Here is an 18738-nt window from a genome sequence, read left to right as displayed (position 1 = left end):
GGATTACGTGCCCGCAACACCCGGGTACTGCGTGCCTGAAGAAAAGTACGAGTTTACCTCAAAAAGAAGTCTCCTGCCGGTTCTGGAGGGTCCCCGCCATCGGACCCCATCACCAGTCGATTCCCGCCGGTTGTCCGCCATTAACAGCGTTTTCCCGCCATCTGCAGAGTTTCCCGCCACTGGGAAGCGATTCCCGCCATTTCCAAAGGTTTCCCGCCTTGGAAGAGCGGACGCCATTATGGGCGTGCCAGAGGGTGGTAAGAGGCCGCCTCCCATCGTGGGCCAGGACCGAAAGTGGCGCCAAAAGTGGAAACCGCCCCCACCAACAGAGACTGTGATGCTGGAGGTGTCTGTCAGCGTGAAAGAACAGCCCCTGGAGCTGACAGTCACCAAGTGGCCCCGGGACCGCCCTCGAAGGGGGAGGAGACGAAAGGAGAGAACAAAGATGGGTGCCGCCTGGAGCAGTCTAGAGCGAGCGCACCCGGAGGCAAGAAGCCGGGAGAAGAATATCGGAGGAGCTTACCCGGAGATGGCGAGAAAGCAGAGCAGCACCGGCCCGTTGGCCAGGAGCCTGCTAGAAACAGAGGAGGGAAAGCAGAGCAGCACCGGCCCGCTGGCCAGGAGCCTGCTGGAGACAACTGAAGGAGAGCAGAGCAGCACCGACCCGTTGGTCAGGAGCCTGCTAGAAACAACGACCCCACTGGGCCTAGTGGAGGTCCTAGCACAGCTCCCCCGAGACCGGGAGTGTGCACAGACCGCCCTGGAGGGCCTCGCAAGGAGGATGGCCCGGGTGCAGCGAGAGACGTTGACGGAGTGGAGCCGTGAGATGGCCCAGCAGACCGAGACCTGTCAGCGGAGCACGCCACCCGAGACGAGGAGACCGACCGCCTCTGAGGATGGCGCGGGAGGACTGAAGGCCGGAGACGGCGCCGAGAAGGGAGCCGAACGAGTGGAGGCAGGTAAAGGGGACGTCTATACCCCAAACCGGGAAACCGCGAACCTGCCCCAGCTCCCCGTCGCAGAGCCCGAAGTCTATCCTGCCGTGCCCGTCGCTGCAACGTCACCGCCGCAGACTAGGCCTCAAACGGGAGCCGCGACCCCTGTGACGTCACACGCCTCGACCCCGGGCGTGACCAAGCAGGAAGTACCACCAGCCTGGTCGCAAGGCCTAGTACCCCCGGGCGCCGCAATACCAACAGCGCCCCCTACCTCCGCGGAGCCCCCGGCCTGGTCGCAGGGCTAAGTAGCCCAGGGCGCCGCCGTCCTTACGGTGCCCTTTACCTTCCAGATACCCCAGGCCTGGCCGCAAGGCCCGGGCAACCCGGGCGCTAACACCACCGCGCCCATAAGACCAAGAGTGCCGCATCTGGGAGAGGACCTGTACGCCCAGCATACGTGCCCGGATGGGCAGCCATTTATATGGCCACCGGAGTTTCACCATCCCCGACTCCGGAGAGAGAGACTCCTGGATGAACCCCTGATCCCGGCTCCAAAGCCCGTAAAGAGGATCTCGCCCCCGCTAGCAGAAGCGCAGTTCGAGTGGGACCCCACCGGAGAAGATCTCATGGGGTTCACTCAAGAGACTCGGGCAGCTGCAGCGGAGCGTGCTGAGTGCTGCCGCCAACAGCTCGAGGACTTTGAGAGGGAGCGGAGAGAGAGGCGGGTCCGGGAACAGCAAGCTCAAATAAGGAGCGCGGAGCAGAAGAGCCGGGCCAGGAGAGACCCCCGTGCAGCGCATAGTCCCCGCACCACCGGGACTGTGATAAAGTTTAACATGCAGCATGGGTGGGGCTTCATCCGAGACCACCGCACCCTAGGCGACGTCTTCGTGACGAGGAGAGACGTTGAGTCCCACCTACCGGAGGGACACAGAGGTCGTGACCTTTACATCGGGGACGAGGTCACCTTCACCCGGCACAAGTGTGCCAAAGGACCCTACGCCCTCCATGTGCATCGTCTGACGGAGGAAGAGCTGCGGTGTGAGGAGGAAGAACAAGAGGACCCGGACGGGTCTGAAACTAGAGCCAAAGGTAACAATAAAGAAAGAGCAGGAGGACGCCGTCGTTAAGTACAGCGAAGCAGGAGCTGTATATAGTTGCCCGTCGGGGCACCATAAACTGAAACTGTTACTGCTGCTAAATATAGTCCCCGTTGGGACCAGCAAGTGTGAACTGTTTACCCGTTTATCCCTTAAATCCCACTGACCGAGGACTGAGAGCGGTCATCCCTATTCCCATTACCTGGCCGAGGACTGAGAGCGGCCATAATCCCTGTAAATAGTTGCGCTTCCTAAAGCGCCCCCTACCGGTTTTATAGAAAAACCAGTTTTCTAGAGAGACTGTCGCACTTTACCCGGTCACAAGTTGCACAGTGACCGGAGGAGGAGCCAGAGGCGACGAGAATGTTGTTTATATGAAAAGTTTTATATGATGTTTTATTATGTTTATGTTTATGAAAAAAAAGTGTATGTTTGGTGTTGTTTTTGTCTTACAGCCCGAGGACGTGCTGTGATTTACCAGGGGGGAATGTAGCACCCTGAGGATTCGGCTGCTACAGGGGTATTGCACCTCAATCCAGAGGTGTGATATTCCACTCCCGGGTAAGGATGGAGTGTGGATCTGAGCTCGGTAGGCTGCATGCACTACACACATCCCATTTCCGAGGAACAGGCCGACGGTACTCCCACTTAGAAATGTGCAGGTACGACCGAGTCTGTTCCTGGCTGGAGTGGGAGGGGGGTGGTACATCCCAAGTAGTGTAGGGGCAGATAGGGGGAGCAGCCTGGGTAAAGATAGGAGCTCATTGGGTGCTGGTCACCTGAGCTCACACATAGAGGGTGTATATAAGGTGGGCACCATCAGAGATCAGGGTCAGTCTGTCAGAGCAGAGCAGAGGAAGAGGAGCAGAGAAGCCCCAGAGAGAGAGAGAGGAGAAAGAAGGAAAGACCCAGAGAGGGGACAAAGAGAGGACTCTAAGACCCCAAATCCAATCCACGGGTGAAGAGTCGGCATCAGGGTACCGGAACCCAAGCTGGTGGGGGCAAAAACACACCCCAGCCAGAGACCGGAGGCCGTGGGCAGCGTCTGCCACGGCCACCACCACATCCACCACGAAGGCATACCACGTGGAGGGTCAGGGAACCCAAGGCCAAGGGTCACCCAACAGAAGGCCCGAGGGAGCTGGACCTGGGTGGATCAATAGTGGGGACGGCCAGAGAAAGGACAGAAGGAGAGCTCAGGGTCACGCTCCGGACTCGCTTGGGGGTTGGCTGGATCCAGGACCTGGTGGACGCAGCACGGCTCGGGAGGTCACTTGAAGCTGGAGTGACCGGAACATCAGCAGTGAGTAAATACCCTAAACTGCACAACCCGACTCTGTCTTCCTTTAACACCTATGCTGCACCACCACAACCCCCATCCTCTGCACCTGACCCCCTGAGGCTATACCCCACCCGTTGGGGGTTATACCATCACAAGCTGCACCTACACCATCAGCCTCAGCGGACCCTGCTGCAGCGGCGGCCATAGTGACCGCAACACAACGGGTGGCGTAGTCGACAATAAAGAACTTATAACATCTGTAGGACTGCCACATACAACTGAGTTTGACACCCTGGGCACGGACCGGGTCACAGCCACTCGGAAGACTACAACCCCCATCTGATCCGGCTCCGGATATTCCCCCTAAAGAATATGGCCCAGGGGGCGCGTCACATGCAGCTGTCTGAGCTCAGTCCCACACTCCATCCTTACCCGGGAGTGGAATACCACACCTCTGGAGTGAGGTGCAATACCCCTGTAGCAGCCGAGTCCTCAGGGTGCTACAACACCATTTTGGAAACTAGACCCCTCAGGGAACTTATCTAGATGTGTGGTGAGCATATTGAACCCCCAGGAGCTTCACAGAAGTTTATTACATTGAGCCGTAAAAATAAAATTTTCACATTTTTCCAACAAAAATGTTTTTCAGCCCCCAGTTTTGCATTTTCATAAGGGTAACAGGAGAAATTGCACCATGAATCTTGTTGTGCAATCTCTCCTGAGTAAGTTGATACCCCATATGTGGGGTAAAAGCACTGTTTGGGTGCATGGCAGGGTTCGGAACGGAAGGTGCGCCATTTGACTTTTTGAATGTAAAATTTGCTTGAATAATTAGCAGATGTGCCCATGATGTGCCTAAACAGTGGAAAACTGCCACAAGTGACACCATTTTGGAAACTAGACCCCTGAGGGCACTTATCTAGATGTGTGGTGAGCACCCTTAACCCCCAGGTGCTTCACAGAAGTTTAGAACATGAAGCCGTGAAAATAAAAAAATCTAAATTTTTCCATAAAAATGATTTTTTTTCCCCAATTTTTTTAGTTTCACAAGGGTAAGAGGAGAAATGGAACCTAAAAACTGTTGTGCAATTTCTCCTGAGTACGTCAATACCCCATATGTGGGGAAAATACACTGTTTGGGTGCACGTCAGGGTTCAGAAGGGAAGGAGCACTGTGTGACTTTTTGAACGCAAAATTGCTTGGAATCAAGAGCGGATGCCATATCGCATTTCGGGAGCCCATGATGTGCTGAAATAGTGGAAACCCCCCACAAGTGACCCCATTTTGGAAACTAGACCCCTCAAGAATTTTATCAAGGGGTATAGTGTACATTTTGAACCCAAAGGTATGACAGAATTTGATAACATGAGCGCAAGTGCTCGCTACTTGAGTTTGCATCGGGTACTCGGGTATGCACCAAGTATCGCAGTTGCTCGAATGACATGCTCGAGTCCCCGCCCACATGTTTCATGGTTGTTAGACACCCAAAAAAAAACATGCGGGGATCGCTCGTGCATGGCAGGCGATCCCAGCAACGTTTTTTTTGGCCTCGAAGCATATGGGGCGGAGACTCGAGCATGTCACTCGAGCACCCGCGATACTCAGTGCATACCCGAGTACCCGATGCAAACTCAAGTAGCGAGCACTTGCGCTCAACACTGGTCGCCATATTGTCATCATTTTTTTTTTCTTTAATTTTGAAAAAACTCCAACCCTAGCCCCAACCCTAATACAACCCCAACCCTAACCCTAGCCCAACCCTAACCATAGCACAACCCTAATCTAGAGTTTATTTTTTTACACCGTTCCTCGTGAGGCATAAGTGATTAGATGACTTTATTCTTCGGGTCGGTGCAATTACAGCAATACCAGATTCATATCGGGTTTTTATGACTGACAGCTGTCACATACTAAAAGACACTTTTTTGCAAAGACTAGTGTTTGCATCACCATATTTTGAGAGCTATAATTTTTCCATAGCCATGAGTCATGTGATGGCTTGTTTTTTGCGGGACAAGTTGACGATTTTATTGGTACCATTTTCGGGCAGTGACATTTTTTGATCACTTTCTATTCTGATTTTTGGGAGGCAGAATAAACAAAAACCAACAATTCAGGAATTGTTTTTTTGCGGGTTTTTTTATGCCGTTCCGCGTGTGGTAAAATTGATAATGCAGCATTATTGTTCGAGTCAGTGCATTTACAGCGGTACCGCATTTGTATAGTTTTTTTTTATGTTTTGCCGCTTTTACACAATAAAAACAATTTTCTAGAAAAAATAATATTTTTGTATCGCTTTATTCTGAGAGCTATAACTTTTTTTTTTTCCAGACAATGGAGCTGTGTGGTGGCTTGTTTTTTGTGGGATAAGATGACGTTTTTAGCGGTACCATTTTTATTTACATTCGTCTTTTTGATCGCCTATTATTCCATTTTTTGTTTGGCGGTATGATGATAAAGCATTGTTTTTTGCTTCATTTTTTATTTTTATTTTTTACCGTGTTCACTAAAGGGGTTAACTAGTAGGACAGTTTTATAGGTCAGGTCATTCTGGACGTGGCGATACCAAATATGTGTACTTTTATTGGTTTAGTTTTTATTTTTTCATAATAAATAAATATTATGGATTCAATATATTTTTATCTTTTGGGGATTATTATTTTTTTTTTATTTTTACAATTTTTTTTTTATTATTTTTTTCACTTTTCTACTTTTTTTCTTTTACTTTTACACATTGTCCCACTATGGGACTTTCACTTTTTGCAGCCTGATCGGCTGCATGGCATAGTGAGCAGCAGCTCTCTTTGTCATGCAGTCTGTCAGCGCTGCACACAGGGGAGACATTACTTTGGTCGCGCACTGCGCATGACCAAAGGAACGTCTTGCCTCCTGGTGACCCGGATGTTGTCATGACGACATCGGGTCATCATGGCAACATCAGGAAGCCGCCGTAGACATCGCTGGACACCGGCAGGAGAGGTGAGTATACCAATCACCTCCCCCCTTGCCACCGCAATGCTGCGATCTACTTCGATCGCAGCATTGTGGGGGTTAATGTGCCGGAAGCGGTGCGGGACTGCTTCCAGCACATAGCACCGGGTGTCAGCTGTGACAATCAAATGACACCCGGCGGTGATCGCCCCGCACCGCTTGTGTGCGTAATAATACGTAGCTGGCCCTATAGGCCCAGGGCGCAGCTACGTACTATTACTGACAAGGTCGGAAAGGGGTTAAAGAAGCACTCCCATCAAAGTTTTTATCTTGTTAATATATTGGAGTCACCATATTATATAGCACTGTGTACTTACAATTGCTCATTTTGCCTTTCTACCCAGGTAATTCTTCTCTTTTTCATTAGGTCTATGACATCACGTGATTAAAAACTGACTAGCTGAATCCTTCTAAGCTCTATGTAGAAATAGGAGTTAAATTTTCTTTGCACAAGTCATAAGTCACTGCAAAAGCCTATGGCAGGGGGTAGGAGTGGAGCAGCTGGGTCAGAAATTGAAGAGGGGATGAGTCATGTAGAGACAAGAGACTTACTGATTCTACATAAAGTAGAGATAAGAGAAGAATTAGCTGGGTAGAAAGGCAAAATGAGAAATTGTAAGTACACAGTGCTGTTTGATATGATGATTGCCATATACTAAGAGAATAAAAACTTTGAAGGGAGAGCTTCTCTAAACATTATTGGAATGATGTTCTCTTCCATTTAGCAACTACAGCCTCCTGGTTAAATTCATAAGTTTTCTCCTAACTGCAGAAGGTGGACCAAATATTTTAACCATTGAGCATGCAGAAATTCCTGTGGAAGCCTTACATGGGTGTAGACGTGTCTGTTTTTATGTAATCTAATTTAATCATTTTTCTTTCTTTTCAGCTATACAACATTTATCCAAATGTCCTGAAGTACATACCTGGACCTCATCATACAATTATGAAAAACTTTTCTTTCATGGCAGACTATGTCAGGAAGAAAATGGAGATCAACAAGAAAACTTTGGACATTAATAACCCAAGGGATTATATTGACTGTTTCTTGACCAAAGTGGAGAAGGTAACCCCCTTCCAAATAAAAATATCCATCAGTTGTCCCATATATATTATTAAAGCGCACCTGTCAGCAGGATTGTGCTCCGTAAACTACATACACTGTGAAGTGTATGTAGTTTACCTGGCCCCGCACTACTAGATGCATTATGTAAAATAGGAGGCAGGTCAGTGAAGGCACAGTGAGCTGTCATAAGAGGATACAGATGTATATGTAAGCAGAGCACCAGATAGAGTGCCCCCCCACAGGCCGCCCTGGAGCACGAGCATATCATTATCTCTAAACTGAAAGTAAAGATTACACAAGAACCACAGGACGGATTTCATCAACTAAGGTATCATTTTAATCAGTGTAATGTCACCCACCTGACAGTGTATGTAGTTTACTGAGCACAATCCTGCTGACAGGTGCGCTTTAAGAAGTACTTTCTATCATTTTATACGCTATTTTCTCTTGTCTGCACATAGGAAGGGAAGAATAAAGCAGCCTTCTACAACACCGATACTTTGGTTATGAACACTATGATCTTGTTCTTTGGTGGGACAGAAACAGTAAGCACTACTGTGAGATTTACATTATTGCTTCTCATGAAATACCCCAATCTAGCAGGTACATAGCTAGTATCAGACACATCTTCAAAAGCCTGATGAGAACTTAAAGGAAAGCTATCATCAGAAATTGACCTTTCGTTTAAATCAGTATTTTTTTTAAAAATACGGTCAACATTCTTTACTCCATATCAAAATACACATTAAAAATAAAAAAAATAGAAATCTTGCAATTTTCACACCGGACACTGGGGCTTTTTCTTAGTCTCTAACATACTGTTGTTTCAAGAAACAACACATTTACATAGCCAGATCCAAGCCCTATCTTTTTGTATTGAAGAGTCTAATGAGTTTACGCAAAAGTCATTAAGAAGGGAGGAGGAGCAGAGTCAGATATGACATCAGATGAGCTTAAAATACAAAGTTCACCAGCTCCTGTAGATTGGCTGTGAAGATCATTGGCACAAAAAGTGAAAGCCATGGTTAGCTTGAAATGCAGACAAAGCAAACAAAGTCATCTCGCTGTTTGGATATAAAACATCACCAATTTATTAGTACAGATTATATAATTTTGGACACATTAAAAATATTACATCAACGCAATAAAACGACGCGCTTCGGACATAAAGCTGTCATTTATCATGGTAATTGTGAAGAATAGCACCAGGGAGACCCCGCAGAATCCCACCGCTGCCACTACTTGTGATGAATGCCACCAGAGAGACCCTACAGAATCTCACCGCTGCCACCACTTGTGAAGGATCCACACCTCCCCACCCGCCTGATGTCACAATTACGTCGGACACATGTGATACGGATCTGTCCTTTTCACTAACATGATGTTTCACACCCCATAAAGGACGAGTAAGGTCAGATTGGTACAGATCTACTCAGACACCCCCTGTCCACATGGGTACAGGAAGGCACCGGGAGTGAGAAGAGGTGGCCCACTCAATCATTGACGTGGCACCACACTCACTTATACCCCTGACAGGCTGAGAGGCCCCTTCACCATCCCCAGTGAAGCAGAACCTTGTCGGCCCGGTAGAGCTGACACCAATTTCTATTAGATATAAGCCCCCCAGTCAGTTAACGGGAAATATATCGGGTCAGAAGCTAGCCCTGGTAGCGTGTTCGTTAGACCGAACAATGGACATGAGGATTCATGGATCGAGATAAAAGAGCAGCCCAAGGTTAAATGATATATTTAATCGCCTTAAGGGCACACTAGACAATACACTATATACATAAGGGTTATGCATACATAATAGTCAGAGATGCAAACACAATAGTAGTGGTACAAAAGATATAAGTAGTTATTGAGAGTCAGTTACCACTCAGATGGAATGCCTGGCTTACGGGGGAGGGCCTGACACATGGGATGCTTGTGGTCCCCTTTGTTGCGGGACTTCTCTCACATGATGTATTGTCGCGACCTCCCAGGGAAAAAGACACTGAGCTAGGGCAGCTGGAGCTCTTAACTCCTCTGGGTCACTCCTCCTCCTGCCTCCCAGCTGAACCCAAATCTCTACCCCTGGCCTCTCTCAGCTAAAAACTCCAAAAACTAAAATGGGCTATACTTCCTTAATGGATGGTCCTAGGGAGCCGGTTCTGGTGTCATCAGATCCAGCCAGGTTTCTGCTATGTGGAGAGACCAAACACAGTGACCCTAGAGGTTTCTGAAAGGCTGTGCCATGTATTTCCCCATCCCTATGCTCTAGACTGTGCTGGAAGCCAGGGTGACATTCCTCCTGTTCGTGTGATTCCAAAAATCTATTTGGTGTATCGCTGGGATGTATCGTATTCCCATAACTCAGTATTGAATTATACTTGTCTGACGCAAAGGAAATGCTGCATGGCTGGGGTCCACAGGGGGTCTTCCTGTGGCAGCTCCACAGCAGAAGGTGGGGGTTTTGTCACTCACCGTCCCTCAGCCGTCTCTCTTCTTGTTTAGCTGTAAAAGTGTCCAGTTACAGCTGTACATTGTAGATCTCTATAATCCCCCGCCAAACAGGGCACAATGATTGTCATGGGATTATATCTTCAATATTCTTCACAGTAATGATATGACATCAGTTGCCTATGGAGGTGTTACTTGTCATTGTAATACTGCCTGTGATAATATGGAAACTTACTATAAACTCTTTTTGAAAGGACAGGAAGTATGAGTCTAAAAAATCTCAAGTAATCAGCGTGAAAATTGCAAAATTACAACTTTTAAAAAAAAAAATAAGATCGTAATATGCAAAGAAATAAAAATTGTCAAAATTATCTTAAAATACATTTAACACAAAAAATGATTTAAACATTAGGTAATTTTCTGATAATAGCTTCCCTTTGAGCCACATATAAAAATGATATAATTTATCATTTTCCTCAGATAAAGTCTACAATGAGTTGGATAATGTAATTGGCCAACGTCCACCAAATTTTGAGGACAAATTCCAAATGCCATACACAGACGCTTTCATTCGGGAGATTTGGTGATGTGACACCATTGGCTCTTCCCCATGAATTGACTATGGATACTGAGATTCGCAATTATAAGTTAAAAAAGGTAAGCATCAATTTGAACTAAAAATATTAATAAATATTAAAAAAAAGTTTGTTCATCACTTTTCTAATTATTTTCCAAATCACAGGGAACAGTTTTCACCTCGGTTCTTACGGGTGTGCACAATGACGAGATACAATTCAAGAACCCTAAGAATTTTGACCCCCAAAAGTTTTTGGATGAAAATGGGAAACTAAAGAAGAATGAGGCCTTAATGCCATTTTCTGCAGGTAAGGATGAAATGAAACTAGTTACTAACACGTCTATTTTAGTGAAAACATGGATTTCGGACCAAACTAAGCATCAACTTCTGGAGATATTCCGCTATGAAATGTATAAATGAAATGACAGCTGGGTGTTATCAGCCATGTTGCCAATAGGGAGTGTCGCTCAACGGTGTGACACTGATTGGACAGCGTCACAGTGTATATAGATGTGTTTCCATGAGAAGTAGAACAATATAGAGTTCTAACTAAGGTATTCCAAAATGATCATTCTATCGGAAATGCAAGTTTTTTTTTTTTAATTTAAAAAACATCATTCTTTTAATGACAACATGTTTTCTATCTACCAGTAGTAAGTTCTATGCCCAAAAGAAGAGAATACCCCTGTAATGGTACATTGAGACATAGTTATTTTTATAAAGCGTATCAGATTGAAAATCCACGTAAAAAAATGCTTCAAATACTTTTTGATGTGGTTTGTGAAGTGCTTCAAAATCCACGTGTAAAAAAAAAATCCTTGGTGTAAACATACCCTAAAAGGTTTGGTCTCTCTGCACATCCTTCCTTCTAAATGAGGATCTACTGGCGTATAGTTAATTGTAATGGGTTTTGTAGCAAAATCCCATAATAGTCAGCTGCTAATAATGGAGGAATGTGGTGATATTATTTGGAGCTTATTAAAGGCCTATTTCATTGTTTTTCACTATGGGCCTAAAAACTAACAGGCAGGCAATTGCTACCCAAGGCAACAACCTACCTGTTCTATCTGGCGCCGGCTCAGAGCTGTCATTCACTGCTCCTGATGGTGATTCAGTTGCTCCATGTCAACAGAGCAGCGTTTCCTCTTCCGGGCTGCTCTGTTTGATGGGGTGTAACTGTCGACGTCATACTGATTGCCAGCTGGCTCTCCACAGTGAGGCAGTGGGGAGCCGGCTGTCAACAGAGCAAAACAAAAGAGAAGCCACTGCCCTGTCGACAAGACGTCAGTGGAAGCCGCTGAATCGCAGGCAGGAGTTGTCTGTGACCGCTCTGTGCTGGTAGGGATCTCTGCAAGGAAGGTAGTTAGTAACTACCTGGCTGTTAGTTCTTAGACCTATAGTAAAAAATGTAAATGGTCTTGGATAAATCCATTAAAATGAATGTGTATATAATATAAAGCCGAATATGTCACCTATTGTAGGTGTTTTTTAATTCACCAATATTTCTTTCTAGGTAAGAGAATTTGCCCGGGGAAGACCTTGGCGGTTATGGAGCTTTTCATTTTTATCACCACACTTCTGCAGAACTTCACAATCAAGTCACCAGTGCCCCCCGAAAAGATCTCAGTTGCTCCGGTGGGATGTGGGATTGGGCATATTCCTCCCAGCTTTGAGATATGCCTTATACCCCGAACATGTTCTCGCAAAGAATAATAATATAATAACTTGTAAGAACCTAAGAGATTAGGAGATTAGTGAAGTGTTCATGAGTTTGGGAAGCAATTTGAATATACATACAATTATACAATTATGCAATATATATACAATTTGAATGTATTTGAATATATGTAGGGAGGAAAGGTAATATTCCAAGTATTAATCAATTGTATCATTAGTTTATGGAGTATTCAACAATTTAGACAATAGAACTGAGCTGCAATACCAGGGACAGTCCTTGAGAAGAGCATTACTGTTAAAAATAAATCAATAAATAAGAGATGTTATTTTTAGTGTCTTTAAAACCCCTTTATGGATTTAGTAACATTTGGTAAAAGCTGAGGAATCGGATCTCTTTTCTCCAAAGAACATAATGTAAAAACATCCATTTCAAAAGATCAGCAGACCGACACTGCTGCAAGTATATACAACTGGAGTATGCAATGCTGGTTAAAAGAGAACACCAGATGTGGTGGTGCTCAACTGTGCAGCAATACAATCTTCAAAAATCATGATAAGAAAAATAAGTGGCACTCACCACTGGCGCATTACTTTGTGCTTTTTTATTCCAAGATAACATGGGAATCCAGAGTGAAGACACACAGACTGGCAGGGTCGGACTGGGACAAAAAAGCAGCCCTGCTAAAGTAATCCCACCAGCCCACAAACTATAACACTCCCCACTTCCCTGATCAGTGAATTTTGCTTTCCTTTGTAATGCCCATTTACATGGGACTCTTCAGGGCTCCGGGTTCTCGGGATCTTGAGGGTCCCAGAGGTCAGATCCCCAGCGATTGGAAAGTTATTCCCTATCTAGAAGATAGGGGATAACTTCCAAAGTTGGGATAACTCTTTTAAACAGATTTTCCAAGATTTTTTTTATTTGCCCTTAGGAATGTAGAAAATAATAAACCAATACTGACCCTCCATAGTCCAATGCCGCCTCTCCGACAAAAAAACTGGAGGAGTGGTACTATGCAGTGTATAGATACAGGACAGGAGGAGTGGTACTGTGCAGTGTACAGTATATACACAGAATTATACAGATACTGAAGATTATATACAGTATACAGGACATAAGTGGTACTGCACAGTGTATTTATACAGGACAGGAGAAGTGGTACTAAGCAGTGTATATATACAGGATAGGAGAAGTCGTACTGTGCAGTGTATATATACAGGATAGGAGAAGTGGTACTAAGCAGTGTATATATACAGGATAGGAGAAGTCGTACTGTGCAGTGTATATATACAGGATAGGAGAAGTGGTACTGCGCAGTGTATATATATATATATATATATATATATATATATACAGGACAGGAGAAGTTGTACTGAGCAGTGTATATACAGGACAGGAGGAGTTGTACTGCGCAGTGTATATACAGGACAGGAGGAGTTGTACTGTGCAGTGCATATATACAGGACAGGAGAAGTGGTACTGTGCATTGTATATATACAGGACAGGAGAAGTGGTACTGAGCAGTGTATATACACAGAATAATGCACATACTGAGGATTATATCCCACATACAGGACAGGAGAAGTGGAACTGCTCAGTATATACACACGAGACAGGAGAAGTGGTACTGTGCAGTGCATACTGTATATACAGCACAGGAGAAATGGTACTGTGCAGTGTATATGAACAGAATAATACAGATACTGAGGATTATATCCAGTATACCGGACAGGAGAAATGGTAATGTGCACTGTGTATATACAGAATAAGCCTCACCCAGCCAAACCAGATCTCACACTTTGCACTGATGAGGGGCAATACACCGAAACACAGTGTCTGCAAATTGAGATTTTGTTTTTTGGCTTTAATTCTATGTCATGTTACAAGGCTTATTAGAGAGTCAATATTGACTTTAAGGATTACTACTTCCTAAAGGTGGCACTAAAGTTCTAGTTCTCTTCCTCTCTGAAGAGACAATTTGCATGAATACTCCCCTAAATTGCACCTTTTTATGTCTTTCATGCCAAAAATGCACATAGTGTTGGGAATGTATGCAATGAAACAAAAATATGATTACTGTGAGAAGGACTATGGGGCAGAGTTTTGTTGGATTAGAAGGCGCATGCCACTTAATAAATTTGGCGCCTCTTCTGACTGGTGTGCGCCTCCATGCATCGTGCCAGAAATGCTACTGCAATCAAAGACTAAAGTAGCATTTCTGGAGTACAAAACGTTGCCACATTTGATCAATTTGAAAGATAGTCATTGCCACGCCCTTTCCCGCTCTCGCTCCTCCCCAGTTCTGCCCATTTTGTCAGAGTTGATACAAATTGGCAATAAAACAGTAAAAGTTGCAAAATTTTTGCTCAGGAATCCCTAACAAACAGGCAATCTCAGCATGTGTTGAAGCTCACTAATAGCCATAAATCATGCAGATGCAAGGACTCGAGTTTATTATACGAGCACGCCGAAGATACTCGGAAAGCACCCGAGTGTGCTTCATTAAAGGGTTAAACGAGCACGCTCACTCATCATTAGTAGGAACAAAAGAAAAAATTAACTCACCATGCTTGTATGGAGATAGGAGGCTGAAAATCATATGCCGGTGGGTGCTGTATCCTGCTGGTGATATGCAGCCAAAATACAAGAGTTAGGAGGAAAGGTTTGGCCTGACCAATGGGTAAAATAAAAGACCTTAATTCACAATCAATTAAAACAAGTGGATCCATGGTGAGATATTAAAAACTGACCCATTTTTGACATCTCACACTCCCTTGTAATACTCCAGAAGCTCATCGCCATGGATCCACTTGTTTTAATTGATTTTGAATAAAGGGTTTTTTATTTTACATGTTTGTTGTGATAAACTTTTCCTCCTAACTCTTGTAAACCCTACTTGCGCCAAAGGGAGTTTCCGGATCTTTAGCTAAGACATGAACCCAAAAAAGATAAACGAGAATTACAACGTTAGTGTATTTTCATAGTGTCCGTATATTCTGGAAATACTGTCAGTATATGTATTGTACATCTATTACAGTAAGCGACATAGCAAATCAGAATAACTATACTACATTTCTGATTTGAGGTATTTGCTAATATTATTATTACACCTAGTACATGTTGGGATAGGATATTGGAGATGGGAATACCCCTTTAAGAAAGTGTTGGAGATTTTATGTCTTTGTGTTTTTTTTCTATATTCTTGTTATGATGTAACCTAATGTGTATATTCTCCCCATAAAATACTTTACTCTATTTATTGTGTCACTTTCATAAAATATGTGCCGTACCATGGAACTATATGGGTATGACAACTGACAACTTCTCATTTTCGGAATCACAGGATTTCATAGCTCACATTTATATGGTAGTACCATGCAATATGTCCCATTTCAGGACACTAGCAGCCATTTCTGTGTATAGAATCTGCTAAGTGACATGTTATGTGAATATTTCTCATGGTCGCTATAGTTTGGCTATTATTGTATATGTCATACCGGTGACTCACATCGTTAGAAAGCGTCACCCTACTCACTGTGTGCACCACTCTGCTGCCACCAGCGTCTAACTATGTCACTGAACTGCCTCGTACAATACATCCAGCACTGTTACATGCTCCTGTTGCTGGAGAATGTCCACCCGGCTATTGTAGGTGCGGCCAGACTCTGCAGGAATTTAAAACCACTGTGTCCTGCAGAGTTTTGCTTCCCTGGCCTATCCCCTGCCAACAAAGGATATGTTAGGCAGCTCCTCCCTCCACACCTTGTCTGAACTTAAGTTCCTAGTTACCGACCCGGCTTTTCACTCGTTTTGCCTGACCTCTTTGCCTCTGAGCCTGGCTTCATATTTTGATCATGTTCTGCCCGACCCGACCTTGGACTGTCTGACCATGTCTGTGTCTTTGTCATTGGTGCTTCATGTTGTGCCTCTGACCTTTCGGTCGGCTGCTGCAGGTCCGGGGACTGGCCCCGAAGTGGCACCTGGTGACCAACCTAACAGCCCAAGTCTATCTTCACCATCAGAGCCTCTAGTGAAGACCAGGTTGTCACTTAGTAATGCCCCTCCAGAGTAAGCCCAGCCAGTGGCTCAGTTGGTCGACATCCACCATCACCACAAATGTGTGAACATGGCCGAAGTTATTTTGTGCTCCTGAGAATCCAATTTTCAATTGCCCCCTAGTGAATGGTGATCCTATATACTCTTTTTTTTCTTGAGATTCAGTTCCAAAAAAGCATTTTGTGCCAATTTTAGAACAGATCCAAAGAAACATTAGAGAAACGCAAGCTGGAAGTCTCCAAGAAAATTTCCAAGTCTCCGAGAGGAAATATTGGCTTCTCATTGGGCACAGAAGAGGAAAAACCGTTTCTTTGTGCCTGAATCACAACAATGCTTCTAAAACCACCGTTTTAGCCATTAGAAAATCTTATCTATCTCCTATGGAGTATAACAAGATCCATCTTTCTTTTTTTATTCCTCTGATGTGAATGCTGATAAGGCTTCGGGTAGGATTAGGAACAATCTATACCTATAATACGTTTTACCAGGAATCCTAAATAGATTGTTTAATTAATAGGTAGTTAAAAAAAATAGGTGTTTCCGTTTAGGCAGACTAAAGCCCAAGTCTGTACATGCAGGGTTGAGAAAGAATTTGACAGCTGTTCACTATAGATTTAGTGGGTCACTGTCGTTTCAATAAACTTTGCAAAAATACAAGTAAATATAATAAACTTTGTAATATATGTATTCAGAAAAATAAGCTTCTACTTTTTGTCCTCCCTCTTCCATCTACCTCTTAAATGCTTCATTACTAGTGCTGAGCGAGCACTAAAATGCTCGGGTGCTCGAAGCTCGGGTCGAGCTCGCCGTGATACTCGGGTGCTCGACCCGAGCAACGAGCCCAATGTTAGTCTATGGGAGACCCGAGCATTTTTGCGGCGGCACCCCCGGCAGTCTTTTAAAAGCCTAACAAATGCCCAAAACGATAGTGACAGTGCTCAAAAGACATGGGGACAGCATGGGGATCGCCCCAGGAAGCATTTCTGACCCCCAGGTCACTGCTGTCAACAACGTGGTCAGAGGTATTAAGCCACTTTTACGGGCTCACAATAAAACGTTCAAAAACGAAACTGAAACTGCTTTCCTGTGAAATATGTTAAGGAAGTTCCTTTCCAGGGTAAAGACTTGTGTATAAGGTAAAATAAATAACCCCAAAAAAAAATACTCCTCCACACCTTGGGCTATGTTCACAAGTAGCATTTTTTATGCGTTTTTGCACTTTTGTATTGCTTTCAACAAATGCATTCACAGGGAAATGTCATTTTAACATTTTACAACCTAATCTGGCCATGTGCTGTGTGACACATGTGTAGCACCCCGAGGGTTCGGCCGCTACAGGGGTATTGCACCTCTGCCAGAGGTGTGATATTCCACTCCCGGGTAAGGATGGAGTATGGATCGGGGCTCAGTTAGCTGCATGCATCACACACACCCCATTTCCGGGGGACAGCTCAACGGTGCTCCCATTTATACAGTAATGCAGGCACGACAGACCATGTCCCTGGCTGGAGTGGGGAGGGGGGAGGAAAACCCAGTGCTGTAGGAGCAGAAGGGGACGGTTTCTGAGCATAGGTAGGAGCTCATTGGTTGCTGGTCACCTGAGCTCACACAGTAGGGGAAGGTATATAAGGTGGGCACCATCTTAGTTCTGGGTTGAGTTCAGTGAGAGAAGGAGTTCAGCCAGAGAGGGCTGGCAGAGAGCTGTGGCTCAGTCTGGGCCCAGCTCCATGAGGCAGGCCTAGAGTGAAGGCCGGAGCCAGAAGAAAGGAACAGAAACAGAAAGGAACAGAAACAGAAAGGAACAGCAAAGAAAGAGAAGTACCCAAAGTGTAGAAGGGCTCAGAAACAAGAAGGCAGAAGGAACCCTAAGAGCCCATGAGATACCGAGTGAAGGGTCAGGCAGATTAAGGGTACCGGATCCCAAGTTGGTGGAGGAGAAACTACCCTCAGCCTAAGACCAGAGGTCATGATCATTTATTGGTGCGACACCTCACCAAACCTGCTAGGAAGGCACCATATAGGATAGCGGGGAATGGGGCCCACGTTTACCCACGCAGATCCGCGGCAGCTGGACAGAAGTTGGTCACTGGTGGGGTAGGCCAGAGAAAGGATAGAAGGTGGTCCTGTGCCATATTCCTGAACTGCCTGGGGGTTGACCAAGCCCCTCACCTGGTGGACGCAGCACGGCTCGGGCAGTCACTACCGGTACCGCAGTGGCTTGGAGTATACGAACTGTGAGTAAAAGACCCTGGACTGCAACACGTTGTCTTTGTGCTTTTTTACTTCGCCAGCACTAATGGTACTGGGACGCCCTGCACTACAATCCCCACCATCCACGCTCACTGCCCTGGGGCTGCACTCTTCCCGTGGGGAGTTACACTACCTCAGCTGCACACACCATCAGCCTCAGTGGACTGCCTTGCAGCGGCGGTTCATAAAAGCCGCAATCCACGGGTGGCGTAGTCGGACATTACTTAAAACATATAAAAGACTGCCATTGGTCTGACCACCCTGAGCCACGGGACCGGGTCGCCACTACTACTCCCATCGTCTCCCTATTGCCCGGCTCCGAGTGCCCCACGGCCCAGGGGTCGAGTCACATGCATAC

The 18738-nt window shown here is 45.4% G+C and overlaps 1 pseudogene; it reads left to right on the top strand.

Annotated features, from left to right (window-relative positions):
• LOC141154942 (cytochrome P450 2F2-like) overlaps positions 1–15331 on the top strand; it is a 53682-nt pseudogene extending 38351 nt beyond the window's left edge.
• The last annotated feature ends 3407 nt before the right edge of the window (positions 15332–18738 follow it).

This window comes from Phyllobates terribilis, unplaced genomic scaffold (assembly GCF_046119375.1).
Source record: "Phyllobates terribilis strain yellow unplaced genomic scaffold, ASM4611937v1 Scaffold_7__3_contigs__length_470593459, whole genome shotgun sequence".
NCBI classification, from domain to species: domain Eukaryota; kingdom Metazoa; phylum Chordata; class Amphibia; order Anura; family Dendrobatidae; genus Phyllobates; species Phyllobates terribilis.
Note: the sequence above shows the minus strand (reverse complement) of the source record. Positions and strands in the feature narration are given on the sequence as shown.